Source organism: Oncorhynchus keta, chromosome 35 (assembly GCF_023373465.1).
Source record: "Oncorhynchus keta strain PuntledgeMale-10-30-2019 chromosome 35, Oket_V2, whole genome shotgun sequence".
In the NCBI taxonomy this organism is placed as follows: domain Eukaryota; kingdom Metazoa; phylum Chordata; class Actinopteri; order Salmoniformes; family Salmonidae; genus Oncorhynchus; species Oncorhynchus keta.
In genome coordinates this window covers 22,561,242-22,579,641 of record NC_068455.1, presented here as the reverse complement: position 1 = coordinate 22,579,641, position 18,400 = coordinate 22,561,242, and the positions used below count along the sequence as shown (strand labels likewise).

The 18,400-nt window shown below is 45.1% G+C and overlaps 1 pseudogene; it reads right to left on the bottom strand.

The window, feature by feature from the left end:
* LOC118369063 (tetratricopeptide repeat protein 7B-like) overlaps positions 1-18,400 on the bottom strand; it is a 149,271-nt pseudogene that overhangs the window by 30,977 nt on the left and 99,894 nt on the right.

The window sequence follows — 18,400 nt, the reverse complement described above, 5'->3', positions numbered from 1 at the left end:
CAGGAGAGCCACATTCACGGATAGAAAAGCAAGAAGATATTTGAGTGTTGTTTGAACATGATTTGTGTGTGTTAGAAGTAGCAATAAGGAGAGAGGTTTGTTTATGCCCTAGATTATGTGGAAATAGGATGACAACTGTGAAGAAGTTTGGTTACCTGTGTGTCAACAACAGTGATATTTGAGGCGTACCGCTGGTATAAGACATCAGTTCAACCGTATTCTCCAGTAGTAAATTGGAAGACCTTCAGTATTGGTTCTAATACAAGGTATCAAGTGCCGTGACCACTTAACAGGCACATATACCATAACTACACTCCGGGGAAGTGGGTATCACTACTCTGGCAAATTGTTAATAGAAGGCATGTATTAGAGCCGTGAGTGAGGAAATCTAAACACTCTAGACACCGTCGGAGAGGCGTCAGAACAATAACTATTGAAATGGCAGCCTCGATTCTCCCTGTAAAGGATGGCTAGAGGAAGAACAGTTTAATAAAGCTATAGAGGTTGTTGAAAGAGGCGGACAAGCATTCTACCAATTTGGCTCAAATATGGATTTTTTTTAGCAAACTGGATAAAATTCCCCGCTGATGGAAAATGTCAATTTAATAAAGAATTCAGAGATGCAATTGTGACTTGGCACAATGACATAAAAAGAAAAATCAAAAGCTGAATAGACCAGCGTTTTGATTTCAGCATTCTATCAACAAAATAAAAAAAAACAGATAAAATCTAAATTAGTGGATGTACTCAGCAGCAAAAAGACTGGGTATGTGAGTACCTTTATAGAATGTGTACGTCTGCTTTAATGGCAGGTTTGAAACCTGTTATCAAAACGTCTTTGTGGGGGTAGTGGACCAACATTTTCGTTGGGATGAAATAAAGCAGGAGGCTTTGAGAGTGGAATCTAATTCTGCTCACTTCTCAGTCGTGCGGTGGGGTTAATACCGCCACAGTGAAAGCCAGTAACAGTGGCTTCAACGGCCAAGGTAAGACAAAGAAACAGGGAGGGAAATGTAGCGAAAAAACATCAAAGCTTAGTGGCGACAGAACCCCATTGGAAGAATGAGTGTAGGGTTGTACTGGAGCATACTGCACCCGCTGCATTAGGAGGGAATGCTGCGATTCACGCGTTTGCATCTTTGACAAAAGAACAGCAGCAAACACTCTTGAAAGTAGCGGGGCAGGAAACTCTCACATAGCTGTATATGGCCTCGGTTCGATCGATAGTGGTTCATTGAGATGACAGTTTCTATGTGAAGGCAGATGTAGGAGGCCAAGTCTCACACACAACTTTCTAATAGATGCCTGCGCTCAAATATCACTGATTCCTTACGATGAGAAATAGGATACATTTCCGATAGGGAAAAGTTTTACATTCAGCAAGGTAACGGGCAGAATCGAAAGCGATGTGACTACTACCCAAGTCTCTGACTATAGGACCAGTAGCAATACCCGGATAATGTTACATGGCCGAGTAGCATACAGACATGAAACCCTGGAACAGAATCAATAACGATAGTGGCAGGTGTGCGTAAAAATGAATAAACTGACGATGTCGAGTGCCGGAGAGGGAGTGGGAGTACGTCTTATTCTGAAATAGATTTACATTTGAGGTTTGTCTTACTCTGAAACAGATTTATAGAATTGACGAAAGGGAGGAGGGGTCATGAGAAATTAGAGTGGAGTTAATATTGTGAGTAATTGTTAGGAGAGTTTTAAAGAAGCAATTCTGTCAAGCGACAGCATTGGGTTTACCAACCTAAAATGACCTTTTAAACATTTTGTTCATGAACATGAAGGACATTATCGTGCGGTGGATACGGAAAATCATGGGGAAAAGAGAGACCAGTTATATACAGGAGTAAAATCGTTAGACTCGGTGGCGAGATAAATGTGGCCATGTCTAAGGGTAGTTAGTACATGCTAGATAAAGGGTACAATAAACTTTGGGGTGGATAAAAACAAACCATTAAAGATTGGAGGGAGGACAGTGAACTTATTATTATCATGTTTTGTTTTTAATTCAAACTTGTGGGTTGTTGATTAAGATGTAGCACAGTAAATACTAACAAAATGTACATTTTCTCTTCCAGGAGAGGATGGGGTGTCATTATTTCGCTCTTTGAAATGTTTCCCGAGACTGTTGTCTCGTGAAATTCAGCAGTTTTATAAAGTATAAAGGTATCCAGATCTGGTTGTCAAGGGAGCTCCCAAATAAGTAAGGCCTGGCCATTGGTTTCTTTGTTTTTGCCCTACGTTTTACCACACACAACAGCACGCACACACACAACTCACAGGTTATGAATATTTGTTAGTGGTGTTAATACCGTGTTTGATTTATTGTGTGGGGTTTTTTAATTTGGTTTAAAACTGGGTATGCAGAATGATGGAAATGTTTTTAAATGGTTTCTGAAGTACAGGGAAAGAAAAGGGAAATAAAGCACTTAATGGTGTTGAATGACCTTTGTCCTGTGTGATAGAAAAATGACACGATTATGTTTAATACTGTTTAGGCAAATGGTTGTTTTATGCAATAGAGTAGGCTTCTATTTGTACTCTCTCATCTGAGTCTGTGTGAACTGAGAGGAGCCTCTGAAGCTTACCGCTGACAATTGATTTATGAATGGGTTGGTGATTAAACCTACAGCATGCATTTCATAGAATGAGTTGGTGTTTGTGTTCTGTAAGGTGCCAGGGAGAGATGGCTCAGGGATGGATAATGATGAGAGGAACCTTGTCATACAGTAGGGGCCAAACTCTGGTTTCTATACAATAACAACAGTCTTAACAGCAAATGCTATCTGGCTGGGAGATACTCCTTTCTCATATATCAAGTCTCACCTTTTGACCCATTCCACGCATCTGTTGTTTGTCATGTAGACTAAGAGGGTGTATCTTTGCTATAAAATATATTTGTACTCTTTCTACGCCAGAGTTCTCGGCCTCACCGGATGCATATTAATATGTTTTGAACAAAGTATTATCCTGATTTGTGACTGACCTTGTCTCAAATCAAATCAAATCAAATCAAATTGTATTTGTCACATACACATGGTTAGCAGATGTTAAATGCGAGTGTAGCGAAATGCTTGTGCTTCTAGTTCCGACAATGCAGTGATAACCAACAAGTAATCTAACTAACAATTCCAAAACTACTGTCTTATACACAGTGTAAGGGGATAAAGAATATGTACATAAGGATATATGAATGAGTGATGGTACAGAGCAGCATACAGTAGATGGTATCGAGTACAGTATATACATATGAGATGAGTATGTAGACAAAGTAAACAAAGTGGCATAGTTAAAGTGGCTAGTGATACATGTATGCACCAATTTGTAAGTCGCTCTGGATAAGAGCGTCTGCTAAATGACTTAAATGTAAATGTAAATGTAAATGTATTACATAAGGATGCAGTCGATGATGTAGAGTACAGTATATACGTATGCATATGAGATGAATAATGTAGGGTAAGTAACATTATATAAGGTAGCATTGTTTAAAGTGGCTAGTGATATATTTACATAATTTCCCATCAATTCCCATTATTAAAGTGGCTGGAGTTGGGTCAGTGTCAATGACAGTGTGTTGGCAGCAGCCACTCAATGTTAGTGGTGGCTGTTTAACAGTCTGATGGCCTTGAGATAGAAGCTGTTTTTCAGTCTCTCGGTCCCAGCTTTGATGCACCTGTACTGACCTCGCCTTCTGGATGATAGCGGGGTGAACAGGCAGTGGTTCGGGTGGTTGATGTCCTTGATGATCTTTATGGCCTTCCTGTAACATCGGGTGGTGTAGGTGTCCTGGAGGGCAGGTAGTTTGCCCCCGGTGATGCGTTGTGCAGACCTCACTACCCTCTGGAGAGCCTTACGGTTGAGGGCGGAGCAGTTGCCGTACCAGGCGGTGATACAGCCCGCCAGGATGCTCTCGATTGTGCATCTGTAGAAGTTTGTGAGTGCTTTTGGTGACAAGCCGAATTTCTTCAGCCTCCTGAGGTTGAAGAGGCGCTGCTGCGCCTTCTTCACGACGCTGTCAGTGTGAGTGGACCAATTCAGTTTGTCTGTGATGTGTATGCCGAGGAACTTAAAACTTGCTACCCTCTCCACTACTGTTCCATCGATGTGGATAGGGGGGTGTTCCCTCTGCTGTTTCCTGAAGTCCACAATCATCTCCTTAGTTTTGTTGACGTTGAGTGTGAGGTTATTTTCCTGACACCACACTCCGAGGGCCCTCACCTCCTCCCTGTAGGTCGTCTCGTCGTTGTTGGTAATCAAGCCTACCACTGTTGTGTCGTCCGCAAACTTGATGATTGAGTTGGAGGCGTGCGTGGCCACGCAGTCGTGGGTGAACAGGGTGTACAGGAGAGGGCTCAGAACGCACCCTTGTGGGGCCCCGTGTTGAGGATCAGCGGGGAGGAGATGTTGTTGCCTACCCTCACCACCTGGGGGCGGCCCGTCAGGAAGTCCAGTACCCAGTTGCACAGGGCGGGGTCGAGACCCAGGGTCTCGAGCTTGATGACGAGCTTGGAGGGTACTATGGTGTTGAATGCCGAGCTGTAGTCGATGAACAGCATTCTCACATAGGTATTCCTCTTGTCCAGGTGGGTTAGGGCAGTGTGCAGTGTGGTTGAGATTGCATTGTCTGTGGACCTATTTGGGCGGTAAGCAAATTGGAGTGGGTCTAGGGTGTCAGGTAGGGTGGAGGTGATATGGTCCTTGACTAGTCTCTCAAAGCACTTCATGATGACGGAAGTGAGTGCTACGGGCGGTAGTCGTTTAGCTCAGTTACCTTAGCTTTCTTGGGAACAGGAACAATGGTGGCCCTCTTGAAGCATGTGGGAACAGCAGACTGGTATAGGGATTGATTGAATATGTCCGTAAACACACCGGCCAGCTGGTCTGCGCATGCTCTGAGGGCGCGGCTGGGGATGCCGTCTGGGCCTGCAGCCTTGCGAGGGTTAACACGTTTAAATGTCTTACTCACCTCGGCTGCAGTGAAGAAGAGACCGCATGTTTTCGTTGCAGGCCGTGTCAGTGGCACTGTATTGTCCTCAAAGCGGGCAAAAAGTTATTTAGTCTGCCTGGGAGCAAGACATCCTGGTCCGTGACTGGGCTGGGTTTCTTCTTGTCGTCCGTGATTGACTGTAGACCCTGCCACATGCCTCTTGTGTCTGAGCCATTGAATTGAGATTCCACTTTGTCTCTGTACTGACGCTTAGCTTGTTTAATAGCCTTGCGGAGGGAATAGCTGCATTGTTTTTATTCGGACATGTTACCAGACACCTTGCCCTGATTAAAAGCAGTGGTTCGCGCTTTCAGTTTCACGCGAATGCTGCCATCAATCCACGGTTTCTGGTTAGGGAATGTTTTTATCGTTGCTATGGGAACGACATCTTCGACGCACGTTCTAATGAACTCGCACACCGAATCAGCGTATTCGTCAATATTTTTATCTGACGCAATACGAAACATGTCCCAATCCACGTGATGGAAGCAGTCTTGGAGTGTGGAGTCAGCTTGGTCTGACCAGCGTTGGACAGACCTCAGCGTGGGAGCCTCTTGTTTTAGTTTCTGCCTGTAGGCAGGGATCAGCAAAATGGAGTCGTGGTCAGCTTTTCCGAAAGGGGGCGGGGCAGGGCCTTATATGCGTCGCGGAAGTTAGAGTAACAATGATCCAAGGTTTTACCACCCCTGGTTGCGCAATCGATATGCTGATAAAATTTAGGGAGTCTTGTTTTCAGATTAGCTTTGTTAAAATCCCCAGCTACAATGAATGCAGCCTCCGGATAAATGGTTTCCAGTTTGCAAAGAGTTAAATAAAGTACGTTCAGAGCCATCGATGTGTCTGCTTGGGGGATATATACGGCTGTGATTATAATCAAAGAGAATTCTCTTGGAAGATAATGCGGTCTACATTTGATTGTGAGGAATTCTAAATCAGGTGAACAGAAGGATTTGAGTTCCTGTATGTTTCCTTCATCACACCATGTCTCGTTAGTCATGATGCATACGCCCCCGCCACTCTTCTTACCAGAAATATGTTTGTTTCTGTCGGCGCGATGCGTGGAGAAACCCGTTGGCTGCACCGCATCGGATAGCGTCTCTCCAGTGAGCCATGTTTCCGTGAAGCAGAGAACGTTGCAGTCTCTGATGTCCCTCTGGAATGCCACCCTTGCTCGGATTTCGTCAACCTTGTTGTCAAGAGACTGGACATTGGCAAGAAGAATGCTGGGGAGTGGTGCGCGATGTGCCCGTGTCCTGAGTCTGACCAGAAGACCGCCTCGTTTCCCTCTTTTTCGGAGTCGTTTTCTTGGGTCGCTCCATGCGATCCATTCCGTTGTCCTGTTTGTAAGGCAGAACACAGGATCCGCGTCGCGGAAAACATATTCTTGGTCGTACTGATGGTGAGTTGACGCTGATCTTATATTCAGTAGTTCTTCTCGACTGTATGTAATGAAACCTAAGATGACCTGGGGTACTAATGTAAGAAATAACACGTAAAAAAAAACAAAAAACTGCATAGTTTCCTAGGAACGCGAAGCGAAGCGGCCATCTCTGTCGGCGTGTTGATCTGGTGAGGCCTGATCAACACTAGAAATGATAGCGACATTGGGTGAGATTTAAGTATAATATGAAGAAGTGTATAGCTGTTGTTGTTTTGGTTCTTGCTTTTGTCTTCGTTTTCGATACAAATCTCACCAGATTGGGTCTGCTGTATGGTCGGGATTTCTCCCTAAGGGTTAGCTTGCTAACTCCCTGACCTGGTAACTCTGCTGTAAGGTTGCCAGTATGATAAGGGAGTATAATCCAATTTGGAAAATGTTTTCAACAGTGTGATGGTATGCTGTTTGACATTTTTGAGGAATTTTGTATTAAGAAAATTGGTAACGTAATAATTTGTTATACAGTAAATAGTTGTTTGGATTTGCTGAATCAGACATGCCTTAAACTGTTGTTTTGGTCTGTTCTCTCTTGAATTTATGGCGATAGTGACTATCGATTGTATCTATATGCATGGAAGGAATAATATGACGAGAACAGTGTGAGTGTGTGAAATGGCGAAAATGTCATTCACTAAGGCCGTCAGGCACCACTTCTACTGAGACCGGAGTCCGAGCCAGCAACCTGTGTACGAGCGGCATGAGTGCGACAAGAGTCCCGAGACTGCATGTGGAGTGAGCATGGAGAGAGATCACGTTCAAACTCCTCTCATGCTGCTGGTGCACTGGTGGGAAAATGGACCAGACAGAATGGACTGTACAGAATAGTGGTGGCGGATCAGGTGAGAGATTTGTGTGCTTGGGAAAATGTGATTATTCCCTAGATATTGAAATTGGGACATTCTCAAGGGCCATTAACTGTGACAGGCATGAGTTACATATGTGTCAATGGGAAGATGTACTGTAACGCTATATGAAGAAAGAAAATGAAGATACGCCAGAAGATGAGTGCTGGGAAGGGGGTGTGGTCAACTGTGCCCCGGAATTGATTTAGGGTTGCCCTAATCTGTTTATTTGAAGTATCAGGTTGATTTTGGAGGTCTACACACTGGGAAATGTATGGTTACTTAGGTAAAAAAATGCATTGAGATACCGACCTGTCATTAACATGCCACTCGCAACTATAAAACAGGGACAAACGGTGGCCGAACATGGTGTCTATATATTTTCCCTGTCTGTAAATGTACATACTAACAGTGTCGGTGTGTGCCAAGTTGAGAATTCGAGTGACTCAACGTAAAGTACTAAGGACTGTCATTCTAAATTTGGGTTGGATAATTTATCAACTGTTTTAATTATGTTTCGGGAAAGGAGAGAGAGCAGTGAGGAGAGCACAGAGTGAGGGGAGGGTGTACTGCTCAAATTTATAGTGTCTAGGGAGGATTTTCCTCCTTCAAACCTCATCTTTTAGTGCCCTCCAAGAGGGAGGTTATTAAAGAGCCCACTGGATGATATTTGGGTCAACCATGAGGGGGTACAGGATAGTAGGGGTTTCATTTTACAAGAATCCTCATGTCAAAGCGCATCAATACATATGGATTGCTGGATAATACGGTACAATGAATTATGTACAAGGCTCAACATCGGTCTTGCTTTGACAACCGAGGATGAGGATGAAGGAGACTGGCATGGAGACTAGCATCCCTTTGGCATATAACAGAACAGAACGGATGGACGGTTCTTTCCCCAGTCTCATTCACATCAAGGGTGGTGTGAAATTATGAAACGTTTATTTTCCCTCTTCAAGTCAAAATGTTTTCTAGGTGTTGTGGAACATGAGAATGATCATTGTTCCAGAGGAGGGAGTGTTGAAAATGGACTAATTGACTTGAGAATGTTTAAGTATGTTTATAATTATATAAGTGGAGTAGCAGGAGTGACTTGCGTGTTATGGGTTCAATGGAATGATTCATGTGCAAATATATTTGTGGCCGGAGGCAAGGTATATGCAGGGCATGAGTTTGAGACAGAATGTTTGCATAAGGGTGTTAAGTGCAGAGTCTGGCAGGACCGACATCAGTGTATTCTGTGGAATCCCCAAAACCAAGGCCGTAACGTTACAGGGAATTGGGAGAGCGGAATGGAATGTGACTGGGGCAGAAATCTGTGTGGATCATACATTAGGGAAGGGAAGTTCGCTGTAATAATAGCATCACATCCTAAAGTGTGTAATTAAGAAGCATGTGACTCAGTTTTGTAAGGTTGGATACGCTTCCAACGCCACTGTTATCTCCCCCATTCATAACAGCCAGGAAACACTTGAAATATCTTCAAGAAGATTGGGACAGAGTGACGGTAAAGTGTCAGAAGGTGGCTGTGTATCAACCACTGGGACCCAAAGTTTACACTGTAATGAGGGTGTTCACAAAGGCGTGGGGTGAACAGGTCGGGACTCAGGTGGTTGTTGTCCTTGATGATCTTTTTGGCCTTCCTGTGACATCGGGTACTGTAGGTGTCCTGGAGGGCAGGCAGTGTGCACCCGGTGATGCGTTGGGCAGACCGCACCACCCTCTGGAGAGCCCTGCGGTTGCGGGTGGTGCAGTTGCCGTACCAGGCGGTGATACAGCCCGATAGGATGCTCTCAACTGTGCATCTCAAAAGGTTTCTGAGGTAGGGAGAATCTGAAAGATTCAGTTCTAGATATATCAGTGAACCACAAAGGCAATAGGAGAGCAGGAGACAGATTCAATGCAATAGCTATTCTCACAGCAGTCGTTGTAGGGACCGTAACTGAAGGAGCGGGAGTAGTGATGAAGGAGGCTATAGTAACAGCATGGAACTGGACTATAGCGCGAATTAGGAGTAGGAGATGGGGAGCAAAGTGGAAATGGCTTGGGAACACCTCTTGGAACCTGTTGTCGGACGGGGGAAGACTGAGTGAAAGCATGAGGAGGTCTCTTAGGGCCTTCATTTTTGTAGAACCCAGCAGAAAATGACCCTGAAGGCATAGAGTCAGGCAAAGAGAGAATGGGAATCGTCATGTTATCAAACGTTTAATTATGCAAGCTTAGAAAGTATTAATAACGTGCTATGTTTGGTGTTTCTTTTTGTTTTCATGTCTTGTACTATCACTCTCTTCGGTACCAGAAGGAGGAAATGGAGGAAGCCAAAAGCTCCAGCTGAAATGTCATTATCAGTTGTCCAATGAGAGATGCAAATAAGAGTCTGCATAGTTTTATTATAGAACAGAGGCCATAAGTCTTGGAGGTTTAAATTGAATAATCAACTGTGAATGTTAATCATGTTTTATTTTTTGTTCATGTTACATTTTTTGTTCATTTCTAAGTAATTTCAAAGTTTATGTGATGTTGAACAGTATAGAATTACTATTAAAATCGTAGGGACTGTTGGGTTGTAATTTGAAATACTTGCTACACCAGAAGTTATTGGTTACTGATGAGGTCACTGATGAGGGTGGATGGCTGTGGATTAGTGAGGAATGGGGGCCGAGGTCAGGTCAGGTCACATGAAGAGGCAAGAAAATGTATGTAAACCCTTTGGAATTACCTGGACTTCTGCATAAATTGGTCATAAAATTTGATCTGCTCTTCATCTAAGACACAACAATAGACAAACATAGTCTGCTTAAACTAATAACACACAAACAATTATATGTTTTCATGTCTTTCCTGAACACACTGTGGAAACATTCACAGTGCAGGGTGTAAAAAGTATGTGAACCCTTAATAACTGGTTGAACCTCCTTTGGCAGATGTTTGGTGTGAACTGCTCTCTTGAGGTCATGCCACAGCATCTCAATCGGGCTGAGGTAAAGACTCTGACTGGTCCACTCCAGAAAGGTGTATTTTCTTCTGTTGAAGCCATTCTGTTGAGTTTCAATTGGCAGACAGATAGCCTAACATTCTCTTGCAAATTGTCTTGATAAACATGGGAATTCATTTTTCTATTGATGATAGCAAGCTGTCCAGGCCCTGAGGCAGCAAAACGGCTCCAAACCATGATGCTCCCTCCACCATACTTTACAGTTGTTATGAGGTTTTGATGTTGGTGTGTTGTGCCTTTTTTCTCTCCACACAGTGTTGTGTGTTCTTTCCTAAACTTTATTTTCATCTGTCCACAGAATATTTTGTCAGTAGCATTGTGGAACTTACAGATGCTCTTTTGCGAATGTCAGATGTGCAGCAATGGTTATTTTGAACAGCAGTGACTTCTTCTGTGGTGTCCTCCCATGAACACCATTCTTGTTTAGTGTTTTACGTATCGTAGACTCGTCAACAGAGATGTTAGCATGTTCCAGAGATTTCTGTAAGTCTTTAGCTGACACTATGATTCATCTTAACCTCATTGAGCTTTCTGCACTGTGCTCTTGCAGTCATCTTTGCAAGACTGCCACTCCTAGGGAATTTGTCTTACAGTGGACTAATGAACATCAGGCTTTTAGAGATACTTTTCTAACCCTTTCCAGCTTTATTCAAGTCAACAGCTCTTAATCTTGGGTCTTCTGAGATCTCTTTTGTTCGAGGCATGGTTCACATCAAGCAATGCATCTTGTGAAAAGCAAACTCAAATGTTGTGAGTGTTTTTTATAGGGCAGGGCAGCTGTAACAAACATCTCCAGTCTCATCTCAATGATTGTACTCCAGGTTAGCTGACTCCTGACTCCAATTATCTTTTGGAGAAGTCATTAGCCTAGGGTTCACCTACTTTTTCTTGCCACTGTATATGGTGGGGTCAATGGAAGTTGGATAAGAGCCAGGGGCTTGGAATGTTATTAAGTAAGGGAAAAGGCATTCACGTGGTTGCGGTCACTGATGAGGGTGGATAGCTGTGGATTAGTGAGGAATGGGGGCAGAGGTCAGGTCACATGAAGAGAGAAGGAACAGTTTATTACCCACATCACTTAATTTCCTGCCAAGCAACAAAGATGTAATGTTTCGAGAAAAGGATGAGACTCCGCCTAAAGGCTGGTGGAAACATGTCTTTGGCTTTTCAGATGTTTGACCCAGTGGGCGAATAAATGTAGTTTGAGCTTTAACTCTGCTTTAACTCTTTTACTCTGTTTATTTAGAACGTAACACCGGCAAGTTATTACATTTTCTCTCACCCATCCCCATCTCTCTCTCTCTCCACTCTCATTCTTTCCTACTTCTCTTCTCCCCCCTCCCCTTCTTCTCTCTCTTTCAGAGCCGAGGCAGTTTTAGTGGGAGGTGACGTCCCCTTGGTGTGAATATCTATGCAAGGCCAGCGATAAGAATATTGACCCAATAAAGAAGTCAGTATGTAGATTCCTTCCCACCTATCACCCTGCCTGGGTTATGATAATGGTCCACAGTCAGATCACTTCCCAGGAAGATATTTTGATTCCATTAAGCTGCTCTTCTAGTAGTCCACCACCCTCCTCCCACCACAACCCCACCTCCCCTGAATTAATGGTTTACCACTCCCACACACCCTGTCAATCACTGACAACACACACACACATGCATGAACACAAGTGCACACACACACACACACACACACACACACACACACACACACACACACACACACACACACACACACACACACACACACACACACACACACACACACACACACACATCCATAGCCATGTGTTATAGTGTACCACCATAGCTGTGTGTTATAGTGGTGTAGTGTACTACCATAGCTGTGTGTTATAGTGGTGCAGTGTACTACCATACCTGTGTTTTAGTGGTGTAGTATACAACCATAGCTGTGTGTTAGTGGTGTAGTGTACTACCATAGCTGTGTGTTAGTGGTGTAGTGTACTACCATAGCTGTGTGTTAGTGGTGTAGTGTACAACCATAGCTGTGTGTTATAGTGGTGCAGTGTACTACCATAGCTGTGTGTTATAGTGGTGCAGTGTACTACCATACCTGTGTGTTATAGTGGTGTAGTATACAACCATAACTGTGTGTTATAGTGGTGTAGTGTACCCCATAGCTGTGTGTTATAGTGGTGTAGTATACAACCATAGCTGTGTGTTAGTGGTGTAGTGTACTACCATAGCTGTGTGTTAGTGGTGTAGTGTACTACCATAGCTGTGTGTTAGTGGTGTAGTGTACTACCATAACTGTGTGTTATAGTGGTGTAGTGTACTACCATAACTGTGTGTTATAGTGGTGTAGTGTACCCCATAGCTGTGTGTTAGTGGTGTAGTGTACTACCATAACTGTGTGTTATAGTGGTGTAGTGTACTACCATAGCTGTGTGTTATAGTGGTGTAGTGTACTACCATAACTGTGTGTTATAGTGGTGTAGTGTACTACCATAGCTGTGTGTTATAGTGGTGTAGTGTACTACCATAGCCATGTGTTATAGTGGTATAGTGTACTACCATATCTGTGTGTTAGTGGTGTAGTGTACTACCATAGCTGTGTGTTATAGTGGTGTAGTGTACTACCATAGCTGTGTGTTATAGTGGTGTAGTGTACTACCATAGCTGTGTGTTATAGTGGTGTAGTGTACTACCATAGCTGTGTGTTATAGTGGTATAGTGTACTACCATAGCTGTGTGTTATAGTGGTGTAGTGTACTACCATAGCTGTGTGTTATAGTGGTGTAGTGTACTACCATAGCTGTGTGTTATAGTGGTGTAGTGTACTACCATAGCTGTGTGTTATAGTGGTGTAGTGTACCACCATAGCTGTGTGTTATAGTGGTGTTGTAACGACGTTCGTCTGTTGAATGAAGAGAGTAGGACCGAAATGCAGCGTGTAGGTTACTCATGCCTTTAATGAATGAAAACGGTACATGAAATAACTGAAATACGAAAACAACAAACGGAACGTGAAACCTATTACAGCCTATCTGGTGACTACTACACAGAGACAGGTACAAACACCCACAAAATACAACGCGAACTCAGGCTACCTAAATATGGTTCCCAATCCGAGACAACGAGAATCACCTGACTCCAATTGAGAATCGCTTCAGGCAGCCAAGCCTAACTAGACACACCCCTAATCATACACAATCCCAATAAATACAAACCCCAATACGAAAAACAACATATAAACCCATGTCACACCCTGGCCTACCCAAACATGTACCAAAAACACAAAATACAATGACCAAGGCGTGACAGAACCCCCCCCCCTAAGGTGCGGACTCCCGGACGCACCTCAAGAGCATAGGGAGGGTCCGGGTGGGCGTCTGTCCATGGTGGCGGTTCTGGCTCGGGACGTGGACCCCACTCCATAAATGTCCTATTTCCTCCCCTACGCGTCCTGGGATAATCCACTTTCTCCGCCGACCACGGCCTAATAGTCCTCACCCAAATCCCCACATAACTGAGGAGCAGCTCGTGACAGAGGGGCAGCTCGGGACAGAGGGGCATCTCAGGACAGAGGGGCATCTCAGGACAGAGGGGCATCTCGGGACAGAGGGGCATCTCGGGACAGAGGGGCATCTCGGGACAGAGGGGCATCTCGGGACAGAGGGGCATCTCGGGACAGAGGGGCATCTCGGGACAGAGGGGCATCTCAGGACAGAGGGGCAGCCCGGGACAGAGGGGCAGCCCGGGACTGAGGGGCAGCCCGGGACTGAGGGGCAGCTCGGGACAGAAGCAGCCCGGTACTGAGGGGAAGCCCGGTACTGAGAGGAAGCCCGGTACTGAGAGGAAGCCCAGTACTGAGAGGAAGCCCAGTACTGAGAGGAAGGTCAGTACTGAGAGGAAGCTCAGGCAGGTAGTAGGCTCCGGTAAATCCTGGCTGGCTGGTGGAACTGGAAGATTCAGGTTGTCGGGCAGATCTGGAAGAGACTGGTTGTCGGGGAGATCTGGAAGAGACTGGTTGTCGGGGAGATCTGGAAGAGACTGGTTGTCTGGCAGATCTGGAAGAGACTGGTTGTCGGGCAGATCTGGAAGAGACTGGTTGTCGGGGAGATCTGGAAGAGACTGGTTGTCGGGGAGATCTGGAAGAGACTGGTTGTCTGGCGGCGCTGGGCAGACGGGAGACTCCGGCAGCGCAGGAGAGGAGAAAAGCGCTGGCTGCGCTGAACAGGCGGGAGACTCCAACAGCGCAGGAGAGGAGAAAAGCGCTGGCTGCGCTGAACAGGCGAGGCGCACTGGAGGCCTGGTGCGTGGTGCTGGAACTGGTGGTACTGGATCGAGGACACGCACAGGAAGCCTGGTGCGGGGAGCTGCTACCGGAGGACTGGTGTGTGGAGGTGGCACAGGATGGGCTAGACCGTGAAGGCGTACTGGAGATCTTGAGAGCAGTGTAGGCACAGGACGTGCAAGGCTAGGGATGTGCACAGGAGGCCTGGTGCGTGAGGCTGGCACCAACTTCACCAGCTGACTAACACGCACCTCAGGTTGAGTATAGAGCGCTAACTCAGGCGCTATCAAATCCCCGACAACGATCCGTCGGACGAATATTATATCTATAGCACCAAGCTAGCAACTCCCTCATTACTCTCCACTCCACTTTCCCCATTAACTCCTTCACAGTCTCTGCTTCGCTCACCTCTAACACTGGCTCTGGTTCTGGTCTCCTCCTTGGCTCCTCACGATGAACAAGGAGAGTTGGCTCAGGTCTATCTCCTGACTCAGCCATACTCTCCCTAAGCCCCCCACCAATAATTTTTTTGGGGTGACTTTCCGGTTACCAACCGCGTCGCCGTGCTGTCCTTTTCGACTCCATTCGTCTATAGCCCTCTTCGCATTGCTGTAGGGAATCCCAGGCGGGCTCCTGCACTCTCTCCGGGTCGGCCGCCCACCTGTCGATTTCTTCCCACGACGTATACTCCATGCTTCTGCTATCCATAACGTCCTCCTTAGGCTCCTGCCAGTTCACACGCTGCTCGGTCTGTGAGTGGTGGGTGTTTCTGTAACGACGTTTGTCTGTTGAATGAAGAGAGTAGGACCGAAATGCAGCGTGTAGGTTACTCATGCCTTTAATGAATGAAAACGGTACATGAAATAACTGAAATACGAAAACAACAAACGGAACGTGAAACCTATTACAGCCTATCTGGTGACTACTACACAGAGACAGGTACAAACACCCACAAAATACAACGCAAACTCAGGCTACCTAAATACGGTTCCCAATCCGAGACAACGAGAATCACCTGACTCCAATTGAGAATCGCATCAGGCAGCCAAGCCTAACTAGACACACCCCTAATCATACACAATCCCAATAAATACAAACCCCAATACGAAAAACAACATATCACACACACCCTGTCACACCCTGGCCTACCCAAACATATACCAAAAACACAAAATACAATGACCAAGGCGTGACAGGTGTAGTGTACCACGATAGCTGTGTGTTATAGTGGTGTAGTGTACTACCATAGCTGTGTGTTATAGTGGTGTAGTGTACTACCATAGCTGTGTGTTATAGTGGTGTAGTGTACTACCATAGCTGTGTGTTATAGTGGTGTAGTGTACAATTATACCTGCGTGAAGCCAGATCTGAGCCAGAGCCATCCAGGGGTGTAGGGGTCCTTGTTTGGGGGCGCTGCTCTGCATGGAGGAGGCCACCTCTGACAGGGCCTGTTCCACCCGTGACGCCGCCATGGATGTGGCGTGGACTGAGCCTGCACACAGATACAAAGAGAGAGAGAGAGACAGAGACAGCGAGAGAGAGAGAGAGAGAGAGAGAGAGAGAGAGAGAGAGAGAGAGAGAGAGAGAGAGAGAGAGAGAGAGAGAGGGGGTCAGCAAGGCAGCACCTCCTCATGGTAAAGGATGCAACTGCAGGCTAATGTTTCTCCACTTTAAGCTGCACAAAATGTCACATACAGTTGGCTTCATGCCTATGCTGCTCTGTACCATCACTCATTCATATATCTTTATGTACATATTCTTTATCCCCTTACACTGTGTATAAGACAGTAGTTTTGGAATTGTTAGTTAGATTACTTGTTGGTTATTAATGCATTGTCGGAACTAGAAGCAAAAGCATTTCACTACACTCGCATTAACATCTGCTAACCATGTGTATGTGACAAATAAAATTTGATTTGATTTGAAATACTTCATATTATATAGGCTAATACTTAGTCAGCTACACTAAGTCAGTACCTATTACCTGTCCTTGCAAAAAAACTATTATTCATGCAAATCACTGATTCACATATCCATGTATAGATGTACAATAACCTGGCTGTAGCTGTAGAAAGTAGTTAGTTGGTTCGTTGGAGATACTATTTGGAGTGGAAACTACTTTCCCCCACTCTAAAAAACAAGAGAGCTTTCATTATAGGCCTCAAAGAGCTTTAGATTAAAGGCCAAATGCTTCCTATCTTCAAATCCTGTCAAGAAGATTTGGTGAAAGGTGCAGGGCAAAGAAAATGCCTGAGATGAATTTAGGGTGGGGAGAAAATACCCCTGGCTATAGACAGATGTTTTTGATGAAGTCTTGTGAGTTGAGAGTAGAGATTTGACTTGCGTTTAAACTGAAATGGTGCTAAAAGGATTTAGTGAAATGGGAAGAGAGGGGACAGCCTCTGGTGAGGCACACAAGGCCACTTCAAACACACGCTCGCTCGCTCGCTCGCACGGACATGTCTCGTTAAAACATAACAGGCCTGCAGCAGAGGCAGGCTGGGACGTGCAGACAAACTTTCTGCGTAAGTGATTCTATTAAAGCTATAGACCCTTTAACAATCAGTAACATCCATAAAACACCTCCAGTGTCCATATGAACCCATTAACAACCTCCTCTCCTCAACACACTTCACTCACCTTTACGAACTGACTGGCTGCCCATAAAACTAAACACTGATCCTGAAATCCCCTTTACGTTACACTATAGACTGGTGTTATACTCTACACATGCTCTACATCACTGAAACACACCAGCCATCGATGCTGAACATCATCTCAACACTGTAAAGGCTCCTCTTATTACCTCAACACACTAGTAATGAACACAATCTAAACCAGAAAAATATAATCTAATCTAGATGGTAGAACAATTTTTACAAACACAGTAGCTTCTCTACGCACTCTCTCTCCTACCTCTACACATTCTCCTCCTTTAATCTATCTCTCTGAACACCCACACCACTGCACACAGGATTACAGGCAGGCAGGCTATCAGAAATAGAACTCTTTGCTTTCTCTCTGGCTCCCTGGTTATTGACTGACGCGATGAGCAAGGCACACAGTGTGCTTCTAAAACGCAAACCCTGCCTGTGTCCCAAATGGCTTCCTATTGTCTATATAGTGTGCACTATATAGACAATAGGAAGCCATTCGGGACCCCTAAGATCGACCCTCTTCCCTCCCAAACAGCAGCAGTAACCCACCTCAGCTCCAGCTCCCACATTTAGCACAGCTGCAGACTGGAGACACTCTGCTCTGTTCAAAAGTACTGACCCATATAGAGAATAGGCTGCCATTTGGGATGCAGACAGCGTCAACCATACTGAGTGTAATGTCGTGGCCTAAAGAGATTTCTCTGTTCTAGCCATTCTATTTCTATGACCACAACAATATGATATGGTTGAGGAAGGTTTATCACAGAAGGAAGGAACACCCGGATGAGTGGCGGGATTGATGTTTTAAAAGGTCCCTGAATAGATAGAGAAAGAGCAACAGGAGCTGTACTATCAAGACAGACGGCTGTATCACCAAGCAGGCTATAGATACTGTTATCCGGTTATATCGATAAATGACACACACTTCAGGTGAATGAGTCCAACTAAGCCTGGATTAAACTGGTATACTCTTTACCTGGATGAGTGAAAATTGTGATCCATGCAGTTAGGAAAAAATAGCACAGAGTCTTTCCCGCGCACACACACACAGCGGCCTAAAATGCAGCACACACACACAGCGGCCTAAAATGCAGCACACACACACAGCGGCCTAAAATGCAGCACACACACACAGCGGCCTAAAATGCAGCACACACACACAGCGGCCTAAAATGCAGCACACACACACAGCGGCCTAAAATG